This window comes from Copidosoma floridanum, unplaced genomic scaffold, assembly GCF_036245765.1.
Source record: "Copidosoma floridanum isolate Cflo_tuat_1 unplaced genomic scaffold, Cflo_Japanese_pri ptg000009l, whole genome shotgun sequence".
Classification (NCBI taxonomy): Eukaryota; Metazoa; Arthropoda; class Insecta; order Hymenoptera; family Encyrtidae; genus Copidosoma; species Copidosoma floridanum.
Genome location: NW_028321886.1, coordinates 2,440,842 through 2,463,679, shown reverse-complemented (window position 1 = coordinate 2,463,679; position 22,838 = coordinate 2,440,842). Strand labels below are relative to the sequence as shown.

Genomic DNA, 22,838 nt, shown 5'->3' with positions numbered 1-22,838 from the left:
CTGCCGAGCGTGTACCTATAGAGACGATTCACGCCAACTGATCATCATCCGGGCTGTTGTGTCGTTTTTTGGGACGATTCTTCGTTTACCACGACAACTCGACCTCCACTGTACAACTTACGCGAAGCGGTGATTTTTACATCGCGCGTTGGTTTTTTCGCACGTAGTTGTACGTGGGAACAAGTTGATCGATCGTTTGCACGTATACAGCCAGGCAGGCTCGAGTTTTGTTTTTCCAAGTGCTCTTCGCACGTGGTGTCACGCGTGAGCTAAGAACTTTTTCATAAAACAATCTCGCGGTGGTGTTGAATTATTTAAAGCGAGTGATAAAGAGAAGAAGGGGGGGGGGGAAACAAGAAACAAGACCAACGTAAAAGAGAACGGGTGCGAGCGCAAAAGTCGTAAATTTCATGTTAAAATATTCCAGATGCCGGCCGGCTGGCGGAATGCCGGGGGATTCCCCGGCCCGAGTGTACAATATATTCCAAGGAAGCCGAAGCCTCGGGCTACTTCTGTGTCGCGTTGGACGCCTCTCTCTCTCTCTATATCTCTATCTCGTCCCTAATGATTCCGCGGAAATCAAATTACCTCACGCTTTTTACTCCTCTCTCGGTGAAATGAACTTTTGACTGGAAAATAAGCACGAACCTTTTTTCCCTGTCCATCCGTTCGTCCCGCTTGCAATGGCACTTTCTTATTTCAGGCTCTCGGTGACACAATCGTCGTCCCATTCCCGGGCTCTTTGGCCTCTTTCTCCTACTCCTTTGTGACGAGCACAGTCTGTGAAAGACGAGAAAAAAGGGATTTCCCGGGACATGTAAAGCTTTAGAGCTTGACTGCACAGTGAAAAGATTACGCGCGCTCTTTTGCAAAAGGGACCTGACAAGCCATGTACACACTTGCCATGACGCTGGCGTTGTTTGTTTTATCAAAGAAATTTCTTAACTATGAAACTTTTTTACACTTTGTAAAATTTGTGGCGTAAAATCTTGACATGCCGCTCTGGCATACACTTTGAATTTAAATTATTTAAAACACCAAGACAATAGTAAAACCTTGAAATGAAGAAAAGAAAAAAAGAAAAACATCAATGAGCAGCGAAAACAAACAGATCAGATTTAAAAGAAAGTAACGTGTGGCAAGTATTAAACAAAAGTATGAAAACAAACGGTTGTCGAATGATAATTGTATAAAACACCCACAAAGACACTGGTGTGGCTTAAACTTGATTTGAAACGCCTGCATGCAGGCAGCTCGAAATGTATTAACGTTAAAAATACATGAAATTTTTTTTTGTATACCAAGTCGTGTGGTTGAGGATATGATTGTCGAAGAAAAAACCGGACAAATCGCGTGCTGTCAAGCCACGAGTGTCCCAACGTTACACGATTATTCTCGGGCTGATTTTCATCAGCAACTTCTCACTTACGAGTACAAGAGGTACCATAGCCGGCACCGAGCGCACACACCCAACAATTTCCCAGAATCCCGAGGGGAGGGGGGAGGCACAAAGAGGGGCAAGATTTTTAATTTCATTATTTTCCATCGCCTCGCTGAGCTCAGCAGGAGCTCAAGCCGAGAAGTGCGCGTGGGGGGGGGGGGGAGTGAATAAAAACATACATAATGGACAAAAAAAGAAAACAAAGTGAAAAAACCCCCTCGTCTCACCGGCTTTCCCCCGAGTCCCGTTTCGCGCGATAATTACACGAGCACTCGTAACTTGCCGCCTTCTGCGACGCACCTCGCTTTGGTCCTACTCCAGGTCACACGAGCTCCAAAGTCTTTGAAAGGGCAAAGCAGGAATTCAGCAAGTAATATACCAACCACGACAGCGCGGCAACCCGCAAGAGAAAAGTAAAGGTACGGCTGGAGAAGAAGATCACCGAGTGACGCGTTTTGTTTGCCCCTCCCCGCGTTGCAGTGTCCCTTAACTCGCTTTGAGGGAGCTCTACGAGCCGCGATCCGTATTTTTACGGGCAATGAAAAACCACCCGCTCGATCATCGGGAATAATCTTAGGCTTACCCTTAAGCCGGATAATACCACGCACCCCCTTTTTTCGGTTATATCAAACACATTTGCAGCTCTTGTCCCGTTCGTTTGCAGCGTTATTTGTTTCAGTCTTGCATATGCTTGTACTCTCAAGCAGACAAGCCAATCAACCTCCACCAAGATTTCTTTAATTCCCTATCTCGTTAAAATATCCAGGGTGTCGGGATCCCTACATCAGCCGGGGTTGCGCGTCGCGTCGTTCGTCTAGTCAACTTGCATTGTTCATTTAATGGCACAAGGTATGACAGGGGGCGGAAGGAGGCGAGCTAAAAGTGGTGTCGAGCGCGCATGCGGCAGTGAGTCCCCGCTCCTTCGAGAGGGAGCGAGTTTACCCCTATATAGATCGAGACAACCTGCTGCAGGGGGTGGGGGGTTCAAGCTGCTGCTGGCTCGCCAGTTCGCGGCGTACGAGGCTCCGGTGCGCTTCATCCCTGCCGAGCCCGGTCTCCTTCCCATACAACACGTACACCCATACGTTGTCGTGTAATCACTACCGTGAATCGTATACAATCGAGCCGAGAGCGTGAGATTTCTCGACGCGCAGTGTCGTGACAAGATAGATGGATGTCGCTGAACCGCTCGCCAGTGTCGTCAACAGGCGCAGCGTCAGCTGCACCGCCGGGGCTTCCTTTGCGGTCGCTGCTCCCTTTTTTACTCGTCGTAGTCTCGCTCCTCGCTGGCGCTCTCGTCGAAGGTCAGTCCTCCGTTGATCTATGGTTTTCTGCTTGTTGTTGTTGCTGTTGTTGTTGTTTTTTAATTTCACGATAAAATAGGTTTCATTTCTTTTCATTTTTTTTTTTTTTTTTTTTTTTTTTCACGTGAAACGCCACGAGGTGGGAGAAAACGAGGTGAATCGGAGAGGAAAAAAAAAAAAAAAAAAAAAAAAAAAAAAAAAAGTCGGGGATTCCTCCGCTTTATTGCACCAAGGCATGCGCGCGCTAAATCCGATTCCCCGCAGCAGCGAGGAAGCAAGCGCTTGGATTCCTTCTCTCGTTTCTTTTCAACCGCCCCCCCCCCCCCCCGCCCGTTATCGAATGTCTCACGCTCGAGGGATTTGCCTACTTTCATTTTTTTTCTTTTTCCGCCCACGAGCCGCGCCGCCTCGCGCATTACAGATCGCGGGATAAGCGCGGAAAGTTGGTCCGCGTCATTTGTTCGGAAAAATAATAGCTTCGGCTCGGGTTCTCGGGTGCTATATGTTTGAACGCGCGGCCATTCCAGCGAACGCTCTTTACTGACTTTCGCAGGCTGCTACTGTTGTTTATTCACGTAGGAATGTCATTTAGTTTTTTTTTTTATTTCCCGGACTCTGTGCTGATTGTTGATGAAGGGCGTTTGTTCCCTCCACTTTTAGAACCGAGGCGAGTCGGAGTGTTGATTTTTCGAAGCAAAAAACCCTGTGCGGATCGCCACGCGTGTAAACAGTCGAAAATCCGTATAGGAAACATTTTTATTCACTCACGCGAGAATTGCCATGGAAGCGTGCCAAAATAATCATTTGCAACTCAAATAATTTTTAGGCCAAAAAAAAAGGGAAGGAAGGAAAAAAATTGCGATGCCTCGTGTACATATACATATTTATACGCATGCTCTGTTTTGGTGACTTAAAACCATGTAATTTTACTTGTACGACGGATGTATATCGAAAACGCAGAAATTACCATATATACACCAAGTGCCATTATCATCAACGTTGGTGGGCTGTTACATATTACGGTATCGCGATTTGCCTTCGACAGTGTGCCGCTTGTTTGTTACGTAATTTCCCGGAGCCAGCGCGCACAAGCACCCCACAAATTCCATCCTCCTTACCCCTTCGCCGTTTCCCACTGGGGTTAATTATCGGCGAATCAAAAACCCAGTTCTCCGTGTGGGTGCGCGGTATAACAATCCAAACCGTGAAAATGGTAAAAGGGTCCGTTTCTAGTGTATGGAAATGGCGCGAGCACGAAAACGTTTAATTGAATGTGCGATCGACTCCGGTACCGGCGGAGGGGGGGGGGAGGCATTAGAGGGCTATCTCTTATCGACAATTTTTATGCCTTCATTATTCTTGCGGATCTTCCGTTTCCCTACGCTCCATTGGCTCTCTTTTCGCTTTATCGCTTTCACACTTGCGCGGATTTCAACAAAACGAGGCTGGCTGCTTGTTGGCGCGCGTCCGTGGAAACGAGAGCATTTTGCCTTTCCGCGCACGTCCTTCTCGGCTGCTGCTTAGAGCTTTCCCTAAGCCCGCGCGGCTGAGAGGATTGAAGAGTAAAATCAACCCCCGGATCTCCGTTCTCTCGCCCACCTTTTTTTTCCTGATTATTTATATGTTTCAGTGATTTTCGGGGGTAAAAAAAAAAAAAAACCTGATTCCTATCCCAGGGCGAAGCTTTTAATATCGCACGAATTTCCAAGAAACAGCTGTCAAAGCTGATCCATCCGCTTTTTCCGGGGCGCTCAAGCCAGGTGCTTTGACTTTTCCCCTGTTCTACTTTGTTTTTTCCCTGATTACAAGTTTGTTTTAAAACAGGGCGGATTCGCCCCTTAGCTTTTGTCCCGAAAATTTTCATCTCCCTCGACTTTCGCTTTGGCAAAACTCGACGTAATCAAGCTAACGTGATTCGCAGAGTGCGAAAAAAAAAAAAAAAAAAAAAAAAATATTTAATAACAGTCTGACGGAAGTCAAGGATGCACGGACAATGCAACGCGGGAACGAGAGGAGGAAATAAAACGAGAGAGTCAAAGCGGTGCGCTCGTACAAAGCCACTCGAGTCCCTTCTCCGGTCTCGACGCACAAGCCCGGTGATATACACGCGAAAGCTCTCTCAAACACGAGGGATCAGGCCAGCTCATCGTCACCCATCCGTGCGCCGAGCGTTTAATCATTGACACCAGGAGCCTCTCGACTTCAAAGCATTGCGTCACAGATCCTTGATATCCCCCATCCTGAGCCGCCTCCTCCTCCTCCTCCTCCCAATTTCCCAATGTATAACCGACGGAACCTAGCCCTGCAGGTGATCCGAGGGACAAGAGTCTAGTCTAGTTGGGAATCAGCCTCGGGGTTCGAGTCGATACAGACTATTGTGCGTCACTTCGTTGGGTCTTTGACGATGGTAGGGGCACGTGTAAGAGTGATGCGCACCACACGGAGCACATGTAAAGATTTCCAGAGTGAAAAGGGAGAGAGGAATGGATTCATTAGTATACAGCGCGCGTCGCTCTGTGCGGGGATTGAGAGGCCTATAGCCTACCGGTGTACCTTCTTCTTTCATCTCTCTTGCCGGGGCCGACAAGTGTCGAGATTACGCTTAATCGAGTGCAAAACTCCCCCTACCCCCCATATCTTTCGACGCTTCGGTTCGAACAAGGTACCTAAGGTATACGTGTACCTCCCCCCCTTTACACCCTACGTGTGCGGCAAAAATTCATCCGTTTTGCTCGAGGTACCGGCTCACTTGACGGAGCCATCGTTATACGATCTAATGGTAAAAGAAAAAATGTTTATATAAGTTATAAGGTCAGCTGAATAATTTATGAGCTGTTTCGCGTTGATGCACTCTCGGAACTTTGTCTTGTCTCCTCCCCCGCGTTCCCATCGTACTCACCAGCGGGGGTTGAGTGTTATATTTATTTTCTCATTAACTTGATGGGTAGCTCGGAAAAACACATTTATTGCCCGCCTTTTTTTGTTTCGCCGGAACGAACATATTTGCATGATAAAGGTAGAGGAGCGTGTTTAAAAAAAGGGGAAAAAAAACGGAGGTGGAGAGATGGAAAAAAATTAAACGTTTGATGAAAACATTACGGACGAATTTCGCTTTTTGGATTACGTTTCACGGGCAAACAGGAGTGTACTCGATGTAATGTAATGTAATTTGTACGTTTAATGAATTTACAAATTTGTATAATATCTGTACAATTATTTATTGTACTATTGTCGTTGTTGCTCGAAAAAAAAAAAGCGAAAAAATTAATTGTCCAATTGTCACCGCTGGATTATAAAGGAGAGAAAATAGGGGTTGCATGATAAGGTCCGTTTGGAAAAATCGACAAGTTTTCGACAGCAAAGTCATTTGTCAGAAGTACCAGTAGCAGGAGGTGGGTAACTCTTGTGAGCGCATTTAACTGCATGAGCACTCAGATTAATGGAACAACTCCGAGGGTCCCTTGGCTTTTTTCCTCCTCACCAGCCTCTAATTCCGTACTTCATTGAAGGAAGCAGAAAATAACAGGAGGAGGGTGAAAAAAAAAGGAAGGTAGGAATGCAAGAAGGGCGAAAGGGGGCGGGGGAGAGGGCGCCCAGCGAGAGCATCACATCGAACTTTTGTCCGGTTAATTTATGGCGTCGGGGATTAAGGGACAGTGAAATAGAGAGGGACAGCCAGAGAAGGGGAGGAAACGGCAATTCTCCACTGCGGGCGAACTAGACCAGCTGGAGCCGTGTTTCTTCTTTACTTGTCCCACCCTACGTCCGATCCGCTTTTTTCCCCCTCTTCCTGGACCATATAGTTTTTAAACGCTTTAAAAACGCTGGCGACTCCCACTTACGAACGAACGGCCGCCATAAATTATGACCGCGCCAGCAGAAAGAAACGGTCAAACCTCCGCGGATTTAACGGCGATAGAGAGGGAAAAAGGAAGAAAAAGAAACCACCATGATACGGGAAATAAAACTAACCAACCGGCGTCGTTTCACTTCATTTATACTGCCCCGTAGGATTTACCTGTTATATACGGCCAGTTGATTGATTTGCTGTGTGCTACGACATTCACACCCTCTATGGATGATCTACAGCCGCATCGAGCTCCTTTGATCTTAATTGGATAAATTTTAGCTGTTGCTTTGACGAGAATTGGTTCACTGCTACAAAGAATTTCATTTCTCATCTTTTGTAACTACATTTCTTGGGATCACCTTGTTTTTCGTAGGACGGATACTTTCTTGATTGTACGGGGAAAAAGTACTTGTAGGCGTGCGTGCATCTGTTGGTCGCGTTTTCCCAATTAATTGTACTTCTTTGTTCCCGGAAAGCTGTGCGCTCGTGGAAGAAAAAGCGAAGAGGAGCAAAAAAAATTCGAGCGACGCGAGAGGGTGAATAGAGAAAGAGAGAAAACTGCAGCGACAGAAGGATAACATAAAAAAAAAAAAAAAAAAAAAAAAAAAAAAACAGAGAAAAAGAGAAATGGGCAGCTAAGGCCGAGGCGACGGGTGGGAACATTAAGACTCGAAAGATTTAGATATCAGCCTCGAGGAAGGGTCTGTGGTCTGCACCCTGCGGCTCTACAAGGATGCTTCCCCCCTCCCTCCGTTCTTCCACCTCGTCAGCTTACCGCTAAAACATGGCAGTAGCCACTGCACCGTAGCACCCACCACCACTCCATAGCCCTTGCGAGACTCGGCCAGATTGCGCTAATTAATGCTAATTGCTGCAAGATAATAAATAACGTCGCCCGCTTAAGCCACCCCCCCCCCCCCGAGCCATCCTCTCGCTCTCTCTAGCTCGAAATAGCACTGAAATCGCGAGTAAGCGAACCACTCGTGGATATGTTTGTGCACGGTATGTATGACGCTCGATTTGGCGAGCAATTGGCGGCCAATCATCGAGAAAGTGGAGGTAAAATTTTCCACAAGCCGTAGAGAGCTTTCACCTTCGTCTGTACATACATGGGCGTGGGTAACGAACAAGAGGATGCTTTTGCGAGCACCGCACACCTATCCTCCATTCATCGGGAATTCCGGGAGAGAATTCAAAAACAGGCTGCGTACATTAGGCTGATTACGCATTTAAGGGCTGTGCATCGGCTTTGTTACAACGATGCGATATCCTGGCTGCTGGGTATACATCCCTTCCTCCCCACTCTCCGATCCGTTTCTACTCTCTCCTCTCTCTCTCTCTCTCTCTCTCTCTCTCTATCTCTCTATCCACATTGAGAGGAGATAAAGGGGTCGAGGTGATGGCGCTCGTTGATAATTCACGATTCTCCACTGCTGGTGAATTCGCGGATTTCCGTTCTTTATTCGGGTCACGGGCTGCCAGATGATTCTCATTAACAATTTCCAAAAGAGCATTCGCCGCTTAATTTATTCACCTACCCCTTCCCATTTCCAAGAAATAGGAAATTAAATTTTAGTGATCACTCGTTGCATCGGAATTTTGAAATAAATCGCGAGTACAGTTTAATTTATGTTTAATTTTTTTCAATAATTTCAGCCTGTTGTTGTCAGAATGTTGAGCGCCTAAGTTTTTTCTTTTAAAGTTTTATTTTTGCGGTGTCAGTCGGTCTGGTATTATTCATAATCTTCAACACGTCTATAACTTTGCCATGAAGTTCATGAAAAAAAAAAAATAACGCACGCAAATTTTAATTGAACAACGTCCTCGTAATATTTCGCACTAATTGACTGATCCGCTACTGAATACATGCACGCCACTATTGACATAAAAAAAATTCAAAAGTCACAAAAAGCGTGTGCGTAAACGCGAAGAGATAGGGAAAGAATAACCAAGCAGGTATATAAATCACTCGGTTTCGAGTCCAATTACTCATACAGCTCGCGCAACAGCCCTTCACCTCTGTGCGAGTTTCTTGACCCAAATGTGTATGCAGGAATATATATACATATACATATGCGATACACTCAAGGCTCCACAGCTCGTTCCTCCAAATCACTACATATATATATATATATATATATATATATATATATATATATATATATATATATATATATATATACACTCACATCCATTTCGATCCAACGTACATTGAAATGCACCCTTCCACCTGACCTTTTATAGCTATTATACGACAAGAAGCATCCTATCTCCGTGTATATATACGGCGCGCCCACATAACTAGCATAGGCGCTATGGCAGTTCATTGTGCTCCTGTCGCAATTATTTACTCGGCTCGGGAAGTGCCGGGGGGCAAAGGGGCCCGATGGCAAGTATGCACGTAAATCCAGCCAGCGTATACGTCCGCATTACAGCCTGCGCTACCTGCACTGCCATTGCCGTTGTGTCGTCGCGGTTGCTTCCTCTCCGTCGCTATCGATTGATTTTCGTTCGACTTTTGACTTGTGATGTGTCTGCGGTACACACACATGAGCGTATAATACGGACAAAAATGTCGTGCCGCGTGCAAATATTTTCGTACATTATTCGGCTTGAAATTGCTTTTCGAGAACGCCATCAGGCTGGTGTAGTTCCTGTAACGCTGTATGCTCTGCACTGGAAATTTTTGAAAAACTTTTGCCAATACTGAATTCGTTGTCGGAGCGCAATGCAAAATAAATATCATCATACAGAACTGACGAACATTATAATCCATCTTTAATAATCAAAAGGTTTCTTGCAACGAATTCCAATGTTATCCCAACTTTGTTTGATGTAATTTTCAAAATAACTGCTTCCTTACAGTGACCTGTTGAATCAGGCATCCAATTGTTATCTTTTTGCCTTAACTCTGATCAGCAAACTAAAAGCGTATTACAAATTAACGTTTTTTTTTTTTTTTTACCGAAGCAACTGTACGTTCAGCAGCACTTCAAATCGATTAAAAATTGCAATGGAAACACAACCAGTCATAAACAACTAGTAACAAAAAAATAAACTAATGCTACGAGACGACAAATAGATAGTTAAATAACCTGTACAATAGTTAAGGAAATCCATTAACAATCTAAATAAATAAAAATTTTGACAAGCATTCACTTGGCTGACCATAACCGCCCTTTTACTACTTCACTTTACCAATAGTACGCCTGACCGTTAAGTGGAGTTGTATAACTTAACTTAATCAATTATAATATAAAGAAAAATTCACTGTTGTAGCTAGATACATAGGTTTTTATTATGTATGTTATCAAAGGAAGGTAGTATCAATCAAAATAATTGCAGATTTATACGAACGCTTTCAGGTCTGACCATAACTGGACTCATACTACTTTGTTTAAACACATCCACCTAATAACAAAAAATACACCCACGTAAAAAAAACAAATAATGATCTAATAAAATTGGAATAAAAACTTATTTTATCCAACTATTTCATGCCTGTCTATAACTGGACTTGTACTACTTAAGTTGACTAAGCATATTGAAGGAAAAAATATATACATTCAGCAAAACGTGTTTAGTAAAAAAATATAATCACAAAGAAACAAATACCAACCGAATTAATTTGATCTTTACCAACACTCACATGCCAGAGCATAACTTTACTTGTACTACTTTGCTCTACCAATAATACGAACATAAAAATTTATTCTTAAAAAAACGTGCGAGTGATAACTAAGAATATACATTGTAAAAATGTATTAACTGACTCCATTAATCATAAACTTGCACTATTTCATGAAGAAATTAAGTTGAAATCGTATTGGACGCAGATTTTAAACCTTCGTTAGACTATTAAATAAAACTGAATACAGACTTCCGCTCCGTTACTTGACTAACAATAATAGTGATGAAATTTATTTATGTAACAAAACAAATTGATACTTTTAAAAATAAATAATAATAAACAGATGAGATTCTAATCAAAATGAAAACCCGCTTCAACGAACACTAGCATGTATGATAACAAGACTTTCATTGCTTTACCTATTTTCTATGATAATTGTGGAAAAACTACACAATTAGAATAATAGAAATAAGTGTTATTCCAATGTACCCAATCATGCAGCAACCAAATATTAATCAAAACAAATGCATTTTTCAACCATCACTTCTATGTCTGACCGTAACCATACTTATACTACTTTTACTACCTCACTTTACGAACAAATCTAATGAAAAAATTGCCGGCAACAAAAAAAACAGTATATTTAGCAAGTGTAACATGAAACAAGTTACTATCAAAACGGATGCAGATTTTAACCAACACCACGTATGTCTGAATATAACCATACTTATACTACTTTACACGATCAATAATAGTAGTCTTGAAATATCCTCGTATAACAAAGGAAATGACGATTGCAAGTATGTCATATTAATAAGTGAATATATAATAATAATAAGTGAACTAAATCATAATTGAAATGAATTCTAATTTTTAATTACATGTGGACTCGTAATTACTTCACTCAACCGATAAAAAAAGCGGAAAAAGCATACCTCTCCATTAAGAATAAGAAAACGTGAATGTTAATGCAACAAAATGAATTAGTATTTTTGATTTTCAATAAATGAATCAAATTATAATCGCAATGAGCTCTAATTTCAACTGACACTAATGTGTCTTACCATAATCACACTTGTACTACTTTACTCGACTAAAAACAAGGGCAGAAAAAGTGAACTTTGATAAACAGATTGCATGGATTACATTATTGTCTCGTTAGCATATCTAACACTTACTTACACTTATCTCGACATCTGATTTGCTCACTCAGAATAAATATCCAGCTTATGGATTTTTTATTTCAACGCACATCTTTGCTCTTCTTTCAATTGATTACACTGATTTACAAGTTGCAAGAGCAGTTGCTTTGAAATTTTTTATGATTTATCCCTTTTACTTCCGTGGCACCTGCATTTGCTGAATAACTGCATGCAAAATAGTTCAAACGGATGACGCATACTATTCAAAGCAATATTGCAAGTGTCCAAAAACAATGTAGTGATAATTTATGTGCAACATTGCACTGTTAATCAAACAAGTTATCTTTTGTATCACTCGTTAAACGTCGGAAAAAAATTAGTGTCACTCGGGTCCAAAGCCACAGTCACCAGATCTCTGACCTCATACAGTTTTTTTCAATAATAGTGAAACACCGCTCAAGCAGTCGCCAAAATTCACGTACAACGGCACCGGTAAAAGAAAGAGGGAAAGACAAGAATTAAAATCAAGTCCCCTTAATAACGCGAGCCAGCGTACCGCAATGAAATTTAGCGCGTCGCCCAAGATAATTGGTACTTGGAGTGAGAAATAACCCGAGCACCGGGGACCGGCTGAAAACGAGGGAGGGAGAGAAAAAGCAAAACGCTGGACAACGACACAGACGAGGAAGTAGGAGGAGCGAGAAATATAACGACGATGGGAATCGGCTGGCATTAATCCAGGCTCGCTGGGAAAAGAACAAGGTTGTATAGGCTAATGCGGCCAGCCTCGCTGCCACTGCCAACGTGATAAAATTAAGTTTGGGTCTAAAAAAATCCATCAGAGGAAGAACATTGTGGGAATACCTTGTCCTGAATCACCAATACCCTGCACTAAAACTTTGTGTACAGTAATTCGTTAAAAATATTGGATTCTAAAATTTACCGTGACACAATGGGATAATACTGGCGACAGTGCTACGTTAAACCAAGTTATACGACAAATGGAAGTTTTCAATTTGTCCTTCCAAAATAATCTGCAGTAATACATAACTGCCAGTGGGCTTGTATCTGTCGCAAAACCGATGGAGAAAAAAAATCTTATCCCATATCTGATCCCTTGTAAGTGGGCGCAGATTAGCTGATGTACACAGTATACCGGCAGGCCAAGTCCCCCCGTTTTTCTCTTTCAGAGCCATTCGACTCTCTTCTATTTCTCCCATTTCCTGTTTTTTTTTTTCTCTCCATCTTTCTCTCTCTCTCTCTCGTTCGAGCAATCTTTTCTTGCACTTTCAAAGGGGCTCAGAGACCCCCAGTATTGCGAAGCTTTTTTCCCGAGCCAGCTCCTTGCAAACTCTTCGGATTACTAGCCATCAAGCTTATTCTGCTGTTGCCTTCTTTTCAGTTTCCCTGTTTCACCCTTTCCCCTAAACCCAGCCTCCCTCCTTCGAAAGCCCCGCCGTCTCCCTTTTATCGTCGATTCTCATCCAAAATTTAATCCCGACAAACAGGACGAATGAATTTTATCGAGTTTCCCAGCGCGTCAAAGAATTTTCAGCCAAAATACGAGAGCTGGGGTACAACAGATTGTAGAATAATGTTCCATGATCCTTTTTTCCATAAAATTTCTATTAAAAAATCCAAAAGGAATGTTTAAATTACGTGCCATGTATTTCTTGTTCCGGGAATGCTGAATTAAAATTTGAACAGAGCTCCAACAACGTAACCAACTCATACCATAGGAGGCTTAAGCGAGGAGGTAATACGGACGCTTGGGATTCAAACAAGTCATATGTATGTATCCAATTAGAAGGGTCACATGGACACGCGAGGACCAATTTTTCGTACCACCGCCTAGGAAGAGGGGGAGGGGTATAAAGTATCAACAGCAGATTTTTCCACACGTGGGGTGTCGGCTTAATCCCTGAGCCACGTGTATATAAGATGTCAGCTTAATAAAAAGGTCACACATATTGGCCACTATTGTCATATTGACTTCTGAGCTGATTATAAATACGTGCAAGCATTTTGCGTATACAGGAATACTGGAGTAACATGATCCACTTATCGTCCTAATCTCCTCATCTATTGTACGTGCAGTTGTGGATATATACCTGCATTACAGGGTGACCTTCATTTTGTATATTTTGAAGAGGCCCTGAGCAAGGTTTCACCTGACACAAGTGGACGATTTTTTTTTTTTTTTTTTTTTTTTCATGCGGATACTAAGTGCTTTGAGCATGTTTACCGCGTGCACAAGCGATAAACGTACATGCGGACAATGTCGTTAGGGCACATGCTCTACCTGTAATAAGACAAAGCCATACGCGAGACACGGCGGAAGCAAGCAACGAGTCGTTTACAAACGACCTGAAGAGGGAGGAGGTAAAAAGAGCAAGGTGAGGAGAGGCTGGTTGGTTCGCTGGGCTGGCAAGCTCTCAGATCTCGGCGCTGATTAGAGAAGCGCCGGAACGCGTTACCGTATAATACGTTCATGTGTATGTACATGTATCCATCTCCACTATTACTCCTACGGTACATTATGTGTGTAAATCACGCATACGTGGACACAAGTGTGGATAATAATAATAATAATAATTGCAGATCCTCTGTTACTTACCGTGGACATTAAGTTTTCGCGGAACGATCGAAACTTTGTCCTACTCCTCGAGTATCATTACACGTATTAGGTGACATGTATGGGTTGTAAGTGTCCCCGATGACTTATTCATGAGAATAATTCGAGTATCGTTACGGAGCAATTCAAGGGGGAGGGGAGGGGGGATAAGTACCTTTCAGAGCGAATGGTTATTTTAATCCATTTTGTCCCCTCGATCGAAGCGAGTAAGTGTGGGGGAATGACCATCGGCTTAAAAACGACTGGACAAGCGCTTCTGGGAATCCATGGAAGGAAGGTAGAGTAAAAGTAACTCTTTCTCTATCTCTCTGTTATTGCGAACGAATTATTCGTACTTGGTCTCCCTTGGCTTAATCATCACGACGCGTATTCTGCTTTCTTTCTTTCGAATAGTTTTTTTTTTTTTTTTTTTTTTCTCTCTCTGTTCACAATCTCACTGTCACTTTATAAATATACTAAATCTCGTTGCACTGCACAAAAACCACCACTTCTATCGTTCAATCAGTTGTTACAGACAACATCATATTTTTGCCTTGCGTGGTCAAGCTTTGTCCGGGCGATCCCCGTGACCCAGTATACTCGTTGCTTTTATTATTTTGAGGCAAAAAAAAAAGTTTAAATCACTACGCTTGATGAACGGAGGGCATTGCATTTCGGTGCAAAAATTAATTATTCGTCGCGAAAGCAGACCAGAAATTTATATCAAAACCAAAGCGTTGGGTGTATTAATTAAATTTATGCCGAGCAGACATTTTCCAGTGGAACAACAAAGAGAGCAAAATAAATGGGCCACGGGAGCTGCTGCAGGAGAACCGAAAAAGGAGAAGGGACAGAGACGGGCGTCGCTCGCGGCTACGTGTCCCTTGTTTTCTCTCTATACGCATGTATATACCCTCAGCCGCTGTTGGCTTGATAACTATATACTCGTTGAAAACAAGAAAAGCCACGGAAAGCGCGGGGGTGAGGGGAAGGACGGACAAGTAAGTCCCTTTGGCCCGAGACGCGAATCCATATGCATGTGCGCGCGTTTATGCTGTACGTATGCCAGGGCTTATACCTCGAGGCTATTTAGGAGAGCAGCTGTTTTCCCTCGTACGGTCGCTGTACCCCCGCGCTTAAGGGACATTCCGTGTCCAGTCGTCGAGTAAAGTTGCGGCGTTTTGGTGTTGCTCGTTGCAATCGTGTAGCCGTAGTAGCCGCTCGGCACAGCTGCTTTAGTTTTTGCCGAAAATGTTCGTCCCTACGTTTCGCAAAGTTTGATCAAAGTTGTTTCAAGATTATGCGCACGGAAACTTTTCTCGAGAGCAATCAACGGAGTTATTCATGTCCTCGTAAAACTCGCATTCAAACAGCCTGAGCAATGAGTTGACTCGTACGTAGTATCGTGTACGTTTTAGGTGAAAATCCACCCTTATTATGTTGTTAACTATATATAACTACACCGTTTACTGAAATCGTTCGACTTATGCGAGATTTCTTGACGAATTATTAACGAAAGGTGTCTTTACGTTGTACCTACGATTGATTCACTCCGGAAGCCAATACTTTTTGTGGCAAAACGGTTATTACCAATTTCTTGCATTTATCTCACACTGTCACACTGTGTATCGCATGAAAGAGAAACTCCGCGAGCAAATCCGTACATACGTTAATGCATCGAGTTATCGAAGCTTCGATGCGTCTTTTAAATATCCATCACCAAATGCCACAACGGCAGTTCGTGTTGGAACACCATCTTTGAATTCGACTACTATACCAGTCTTTGTTCGATAATCCGGGTGAACTAAATTGCCGAGTGGAAATTCGAGCATTCGGGTAGTCGAGTTACAGTATAGTTCATCACCAGTTGGAAATGGTATTGTTTAGACGATTTTGTTTTACAAATTTCTCAATACCTTTCAAATCCAGACGGATGAAAAATATTTGTGGACTTTTTCTTTCAATAAGTCACGATGATATACAATCATTATTTATTTTATCAGCAGAAATTTGCTCAAAACTTTGTCAGTTGGAAAGGGATGACGGAAATTCAGGTTAGTACATCTAGCCCAACGCAGCTCCCCCAAAGCTGACATTCACCGAATTCAGTTTATGTACGCGTAGAATATCTCCTTCCCCCACGAAATGGAAAATTGCGTTTCCCCGTTATACCCATCACAAGCAACCTCGCAATTTAAAGCACATTAATACGAAAATAAACTGGCTTTCCGTAAAATCAAGTATTGGCTTTCGAGCAACGATCCCCGCGTTTTCCCACATAAAAATAATACTCTCAAAATACAAATGGAAACGCGAAAAAATAATTCCACCGAGCGTAGTAGCAGCTTTCTTCTTCGGGCCAAGGGGGTCAAATGAAATCTCGTGGGATCTCGCTTTCTTGGCATCCCTCACTATACGGCGAAGCTCTCGGCTACATTGTTCTTGTCCCCATGTTGCTGGCTAAGCCGGCCGTAAACGGTAATGGTTCCACTCCAAATGAAAACATTGTCATTCGCGGTAACAGCGAGAAAGAAAGGCAAAGAAGGAAGAGGCAGTGGCAAAGGGAGCAGCGCCAGGAATAGTTTGACGCCCCGCGACCCCACGGGCGCAGATATCCTGCTTTGGGTTGCAATGTGTCGCTTTGAGACACCAGAAGGGCCCCTCTCCCCCCTTCCATTGTATTTTTTCCACTTACGTTTCCACCCTCTCTTCTTATATTTTTGTCACCTCAAGGTAACAACGTTCACTTTGCCTTGCGCTCGGCGCTGCTTCGTGGAAAAAGACGCTTCGCAACGTATCACAATTAACCGAGGATCGATAGTTCGCCTCAGCCTTTTTCGTTTCGCTTCCTACGCGAGACCCTCATAAAAAGCCCTTGATATCGACGCTCGTCGTGGATTTACGTGAAAAAAAAAAAAAAATTAAAAACTCTTAAAAATCCTCATCGTGATGTTCTTTTTTCGACCACTGGGGACGCTCATTCGATTCGCTTATTCGCACGCAACATAGGTTGTACGTGAACGCACACGCGGTCGAGGGAGCACGAGTGTCGCGACAACGACTAGTGGCCTGTAGGGACAACTGCGAAAGCTCGGGCCAGCGTTAAAATGCGCACTCTCTCTCTCTCTCTCTTTGCCTCAATATAAATGTAAATGTCATTGGTCGAGCGAACGTGGGTATATACACAAGTCCCGTGAGGCCAATGGTGGAGGGGGGGTGGAAGGGGGGAATATTACACAAGCCACATCAGGACGGCGCGCCTCTCTCGCTCCCTATCTCCCGCGCGCCGATTCAATTGCCCCGTGAATTCGAATTTATGCTTGCTTAAATACGATCGAGCCCCTGCCGCCTCTGCATACGTATGTATGTGCGTGTACGGATCGTTCTATCTTCGATATTTCGGGACTCAGTTCGTAAATCAATAAGTGAAATTTATCGGTAAGCGTAGGAATATTTTGAGGGTAAAAAAAAAGGTAGTAAACACAGTTGACGGTGTATACTTCAGGACTTTCCTGTTCAATATGTACATACGCATTAAAAAGTTAATGCGATGAACTATGATATGGGCACTAAGTGTATCCGTCTGACTATTCTAGCGTATTACTACTGGCACACATTTTATACGGTTGAAGATAATTATTAAAAGGTAAAATAATACAGTCCTCTCAACTCCCCTCTGACTTGATGATACTCTGTCGAATCGACACTTGTACATGTTCTATACTGCAATATGCCGTTATAATTTTTGCGGTATCATATACACGTATAATGTGCGTTTGAAATTATAGCACATCGCAGTTAAAGTCCAGGCAGTGTTTTATACGAGCAAAAAATTAGAGATTATATACTCGCATAATGAGAAATTGTATACAATTACATCATGTGGTAGCTTATACCACGTGTTATTTTCCTATTCCCACTTCCTCGAGAATGTAATAATTTTTGCAATAACACTTTATGTGTGTACCAGTTCTGAAACTTGCGCCAACTCTACGATTAAAAGCGTCGCCAGTTGAAGTTGTATGGCAACTTTCAGGGCTCTGAATAAAATCAGTATTACCAACAAAGATCGTGTGACGTTGGACTATCGAACAAATTATGCATCTTAGCAGTGTTGTGTCGTTGATGAAACTTTTCCATGAAGACGTAAGAGTTTGAAGTTGTGCTATGGGAAAAAAAACTCGATTTTTCGCCAACAATAGAGGAATGGACGCAATGGGGAAAAAGGTGCAAAGATGGTCTGGGCAATGATTTTTTATCCACTTGCTTGCTCGTTCGTTATTATGGGAACGTGGTAGAAACAAAGCGCTATCGGCACACTGTTTCCGCAGAGCAGCCGTCCCGCTATTCAGAGCTTTTTCTCTTTTATTTCCTCCACCCTGTTTGTTTTTTTTTTTTGTTTTTTTTTTTCGCTCGCACGCCGAACTGGCTTGTCGAGCGATTTTTGCGAGAGCTCTCGATATTTACCCCCCTGATCCTCTCGCTCTGCAAGTGCGGAAAGTGTAGCGCATGGATACACATGCAACCGTGCACGGATGTTCGGGCGCCGATATCGCGCAACTTGATACCTTTTTAACGGAGACAGATGGCCTTTATCAAAACGTACTTTGGTGCTCGAACCAGATAGAGATGGAGAGACTGCACTCGCTGTGCCGGTTTCATCGGTTGACGTGTGACGTTAAAATCGATTCGAGCACTCCTTTTTCTTTTTTTCTTTTTTTTTTTCTCGTTACTTGCATTGCCGAAGGCACACAGTCACTCTCCATTCTATTGATACTTTTTACCTCGAGATTTTTCACCTTTGAAATAAAAAATCAACTCAACAGATTCAACCTGACAGCTTACTTTTATGCTGATCCGCTCTTCCTCCCTTTCGTAACTTTTATTTGATCGTTCGTATACTAGAATTTGAGATGGACTTGTCATTGGCTGAAAAAAAAAAAAAAAAAAAAAAAAAAAACCTCCAACGCATTGTTGGCCAACCCCTCGCTCACACGGAAATCAGAGTTTCAGCTGAGAATCGATAGCGCTCCCCGATGAATTATCGGTCCATGTAGGTACAAGAATCATTTTCGGATCTCATTGGCTACGCGTGTAATGTGACGCAACGAAAGGAGTAGAGCAAGGATCGCGGGGATCCATCGGTACTGCAGCCAGCGAGGGCTCTTCCGTCACCCTCCCGTGAAGTACTGCGCAGTTGTAGCTTGGATGAAAAGCAAGGGGTTGGGAGGGAAGAAGGAGAAAGAAGCTGGCTCCCGGGGGGTAAGAAAGAGGAGCAGAATGAGAGTACATGAGCGTAAGCGGCAGAGCAGGATCGGGGGGAGGAGGATTCGTACCTTAATTTAAAAACTTGCTCGCTCGGCAGAAGCAGAGCCGGCGCAGCATTCGTGTTAAGTTTTCATTTGAGAGAAACGCAAGCCAGAAACATTTGCCAGGAATGGAATACTGTCGTTGGGATAAAAGAGAGAGAGCGAGAGAGAGCCTGTACGTACACGTGCTCCTGTCTGTTTTTCCCCCTCCCGCTCTTTTTCACGGACAATATTTCCGCCCGGCAGCCGTCTTTTTCTTTCTCCCCGATTTTTCGCCGAGTTTTCCAACTTTGTTATTACGCATCCTCTCTAAACGAGGACCAACGTGAGATTCTTTCATCCATGTGGGTATGATTTCTCTGTTTTCTCCAGTTATTCGCAAGGACCATACATACCTTGTATTTTCAAAACGTTGATGATGATGATACATTGGTACCACGTGTACTGTCATTTCAACGACTTTATTACTCTGCTAGTTATCACGGGTGTTCATTCCAATTTTAATAAACAGCGAATAAAGTACATATTTTTCGCAATTGAGAGAAGACATAATTAGTTATGCGCACATTTGGTTCAAAAATTTCAATTAATCTTCGTCCTAATTAAGCTCCCTCTCTCTTTGAATTTCCCGGCGGGGCAAAGTTTCCTGAAATCTCGCGCAGCGAACTTTTCGTATCCTTTGTTTCGTCCATATTAGCTGAGGATATACTCCGAAAGCTTCGATAAAGCACTTAATGGAATAACTTTAATTAACAAATCTGAATGTCACCCCGAGAGCCATCGGGCGTAATAAGGAATTAAACAACTTTTTTTTTTTTAATTTTCGTTTACAGTGAGATTACCCGGCACTTCCCTAAAGTGTATGAATAAACCGAGAGCTCAAAGGCAACTTGAGGCGACGGAAATGATAAAAAATTAAAAAAGAAGAGCAAGCAGCTCCGTAGCAGCGAGGCTGGCTTGCTTTTGTTCTTTTCCCTGCCTGCTCTAATCCACCTGGAATGTTATCTAGACTCGAGCTGTCTCCCTTCTGTTTTTCCCCCTTTTTCTCGGCTCAATGGTGGCACTTGACTATCGGAAAAAAAAAAAAAAAAAAAAAAAAAAAAAAAATCCCAACAACGACGACAGACCGTAACGAGCCAACTTTCCGGTGAAACGCTCTTCTGGGACCTTGTGCGTATTACACGCGCGTTTATTGGTGTAGGCACGTGCGAGTCGTAGCAGCTTAAGCGCTCAAACTTTCGCTCGGATTCCAAACTCGGGGCAAAACAACCTAATCTTCCAAAAAGCTTGTAACGTTGGATGGGTGCGTTACACGTACGAAAGAAGCTTTTCGGGCGTATTTTATTGAACGACGCGATACCAGCGGTGCACCTGATCTTGTTTTTTTTTTTTTCAAAATAAAAAAGAGCTCATACCCAGAGCCAAAAAAAGGCCTCTGTAAGAAACGTCATATCACCCGTATACGAGACATATACCTACTGGCTGTGGCCATAAACAAAACGCAAATTGTCCGAATATTGCTACCTACTTTGATACTCTCCGTGCACACCGGAGAAAAAGATGGGGGCTCCGTCGAGTGAGTTATCGCGCGGCTTTCGCGCATAATTGACTGCTGCATGGAGCGCGCACCTGTTCCTAGAGACCGATCCTTATCTTTCCTTCCTTCCTTCTTCTTCATCGTTTTCCTCTTGTTTTTTTTTTTTTTTTTTTTTTTTTTTTGCTGTCGCGAGGGGTGAGTTAGAGAGGGGACGGAAAAACATTTGTCGCCGCGTCAATTGCGTCTGGGACCGTGTACACACGCTGATCCGCTGGGGATTTGGAGGAATCGGTCGTCATCCGTTTTCCTCGCGTCACAGTCTCATCTGTCTTGAACGAAACCTCGATCTCTCTCTCTCTCTCTCTCGCATGAAAAGACGTGCCGCTGTATTCTTCTGCTTTGTTGGCTTTGCTAGAGATTCTTCCTTCCCACCTTCCTTAATATTATTTTTCTTTTGTTTTACTTTTTCCGTATTAATGTTCTTGGGTGTGCGCGTGTAGTTTGGACCATTCGATGTATACGTAGCCAGCTTTGATAAATAGATCAAGGTGATGAGTTTTTCTTTTTTTCTTCTTCCTCTCCACCCCAAATTTAGAGAGCCAAGCAATGAAAAGAACCGATGTATCGAGAAAGACTTTTCACCCATTTCGTATGTGACGTTACACATCTATATACGATTATTTATAAATGGTTATGATTAAAAAGACTGATGTAGAATAAATATATGGAGCTGCTGAAAACTTTGCGCCACGTTTTTTAATGTAAGTTTATGCTAATATCTCAATATTCACTGAGCGCTCGGTACTTGAATGGTTCGGTTGTTACAGTGGTTCCGGGTAATAGTTGGAGATACATGAAGTACGCCGAAACTTGCTTTAACAATGCAAATTGCATCTGTTGCGGAATTTTTTGAGAAAAAGTTGTTTAAAGTTACATTTGAATTTAATTGATTGGCTGTAAAAATAAAATTTCAAACAACAGGTTGAAAAAGGTACGCGCTCGCTCGATTGTATCACCAAGTCCTTATTTTTAACGCGAGTTAACTTGAAAAATTAGGTCGAGCATGAAAATAAAATCGAATTTTGATGCCTGTTTTTGCTCACCGATGGATATTATTTTATTAAGTTACAAGCAGTAAAAAAATCTTATTTTTATCTTAAATTGAAGTAGTACATTGCTTTGATAGAATTTTTTACTAACTTCTTTCTCGACAAAGTTTTTCAATTCTTTATTTCTTTTTGTTGATTTTTTTTTTTCCTCCCTCAAACGTTACGGAATTCTTTGAAGTCATTAATTTCCTCAACGGTATTACTTAATGAGACGGAAATTACTCGCGGAAACTGTTATTTAATGAGCCATTTCCTTTTTAATGAAGAAAATAAAAAATTTAAAGATCCAAAAATTATAGTATACATCAAAGCAAAGTATTTTATTCGTAGACTTGATTATTCCTTTATTCATTCGAATCGATGGAATTGAGGCCAATCTTTGGTAACAGCCGAAAAAGTGGGACGTCTTCGAAAAAAAAGGTGTCTCCCAGAATTTCAAGATCCGTACCGAGCGATGGCATCAATAAAATTTCTAATCCTATAGGGGCTCGAGAAAAAAGCTTTTTCGAGGAAGAAAAAAATCGACCTAATCTGGTCACGTTTCGACCATTCACGGGAAAGTTATGTGCAACTAGCTCCTTTCAAAAATGGTCCCAGTAACCGTCAAGACCAATGATCTCGATGTCCAACGATTACGCCGTAAAAGTTTCCATAATTCGCAGCCTACACATCCCAGAGAGACTTGGCATTTCAATTTTCATACAACAGGTACCACATTGTCAGCTCAAAGCGTTCAGGTATTTCACATCAAACACTCGCGCGGCGAAGGCAGTGGCAGTAGTATAGCTCAGGATATAGTCCGACAATCACTTGCCTCCCAACGATGCGGGTGATTACGGCTTTTCCGCGTCATTCATTTGCAAGATCATACGATTGAATCCTTCTTTCTCTATTTCTCACT

The 22,838-nt window shown here is 42.7% G+C and overlaps 1 protein-coding gene across 1 annotated transcript in view; it reads left to right on the top strand.

Annotated features, from left to right (window-relative positions):
* LOC106643544 (lachesin) overlaps positions 1-22,838 on the top strand; it is a 74,394-nt gene that overhangs the window by 31,637 nt on the left and 19,919 nt on the right. The gene's annotated exons all lie outside the window — the stretch shown is intronic.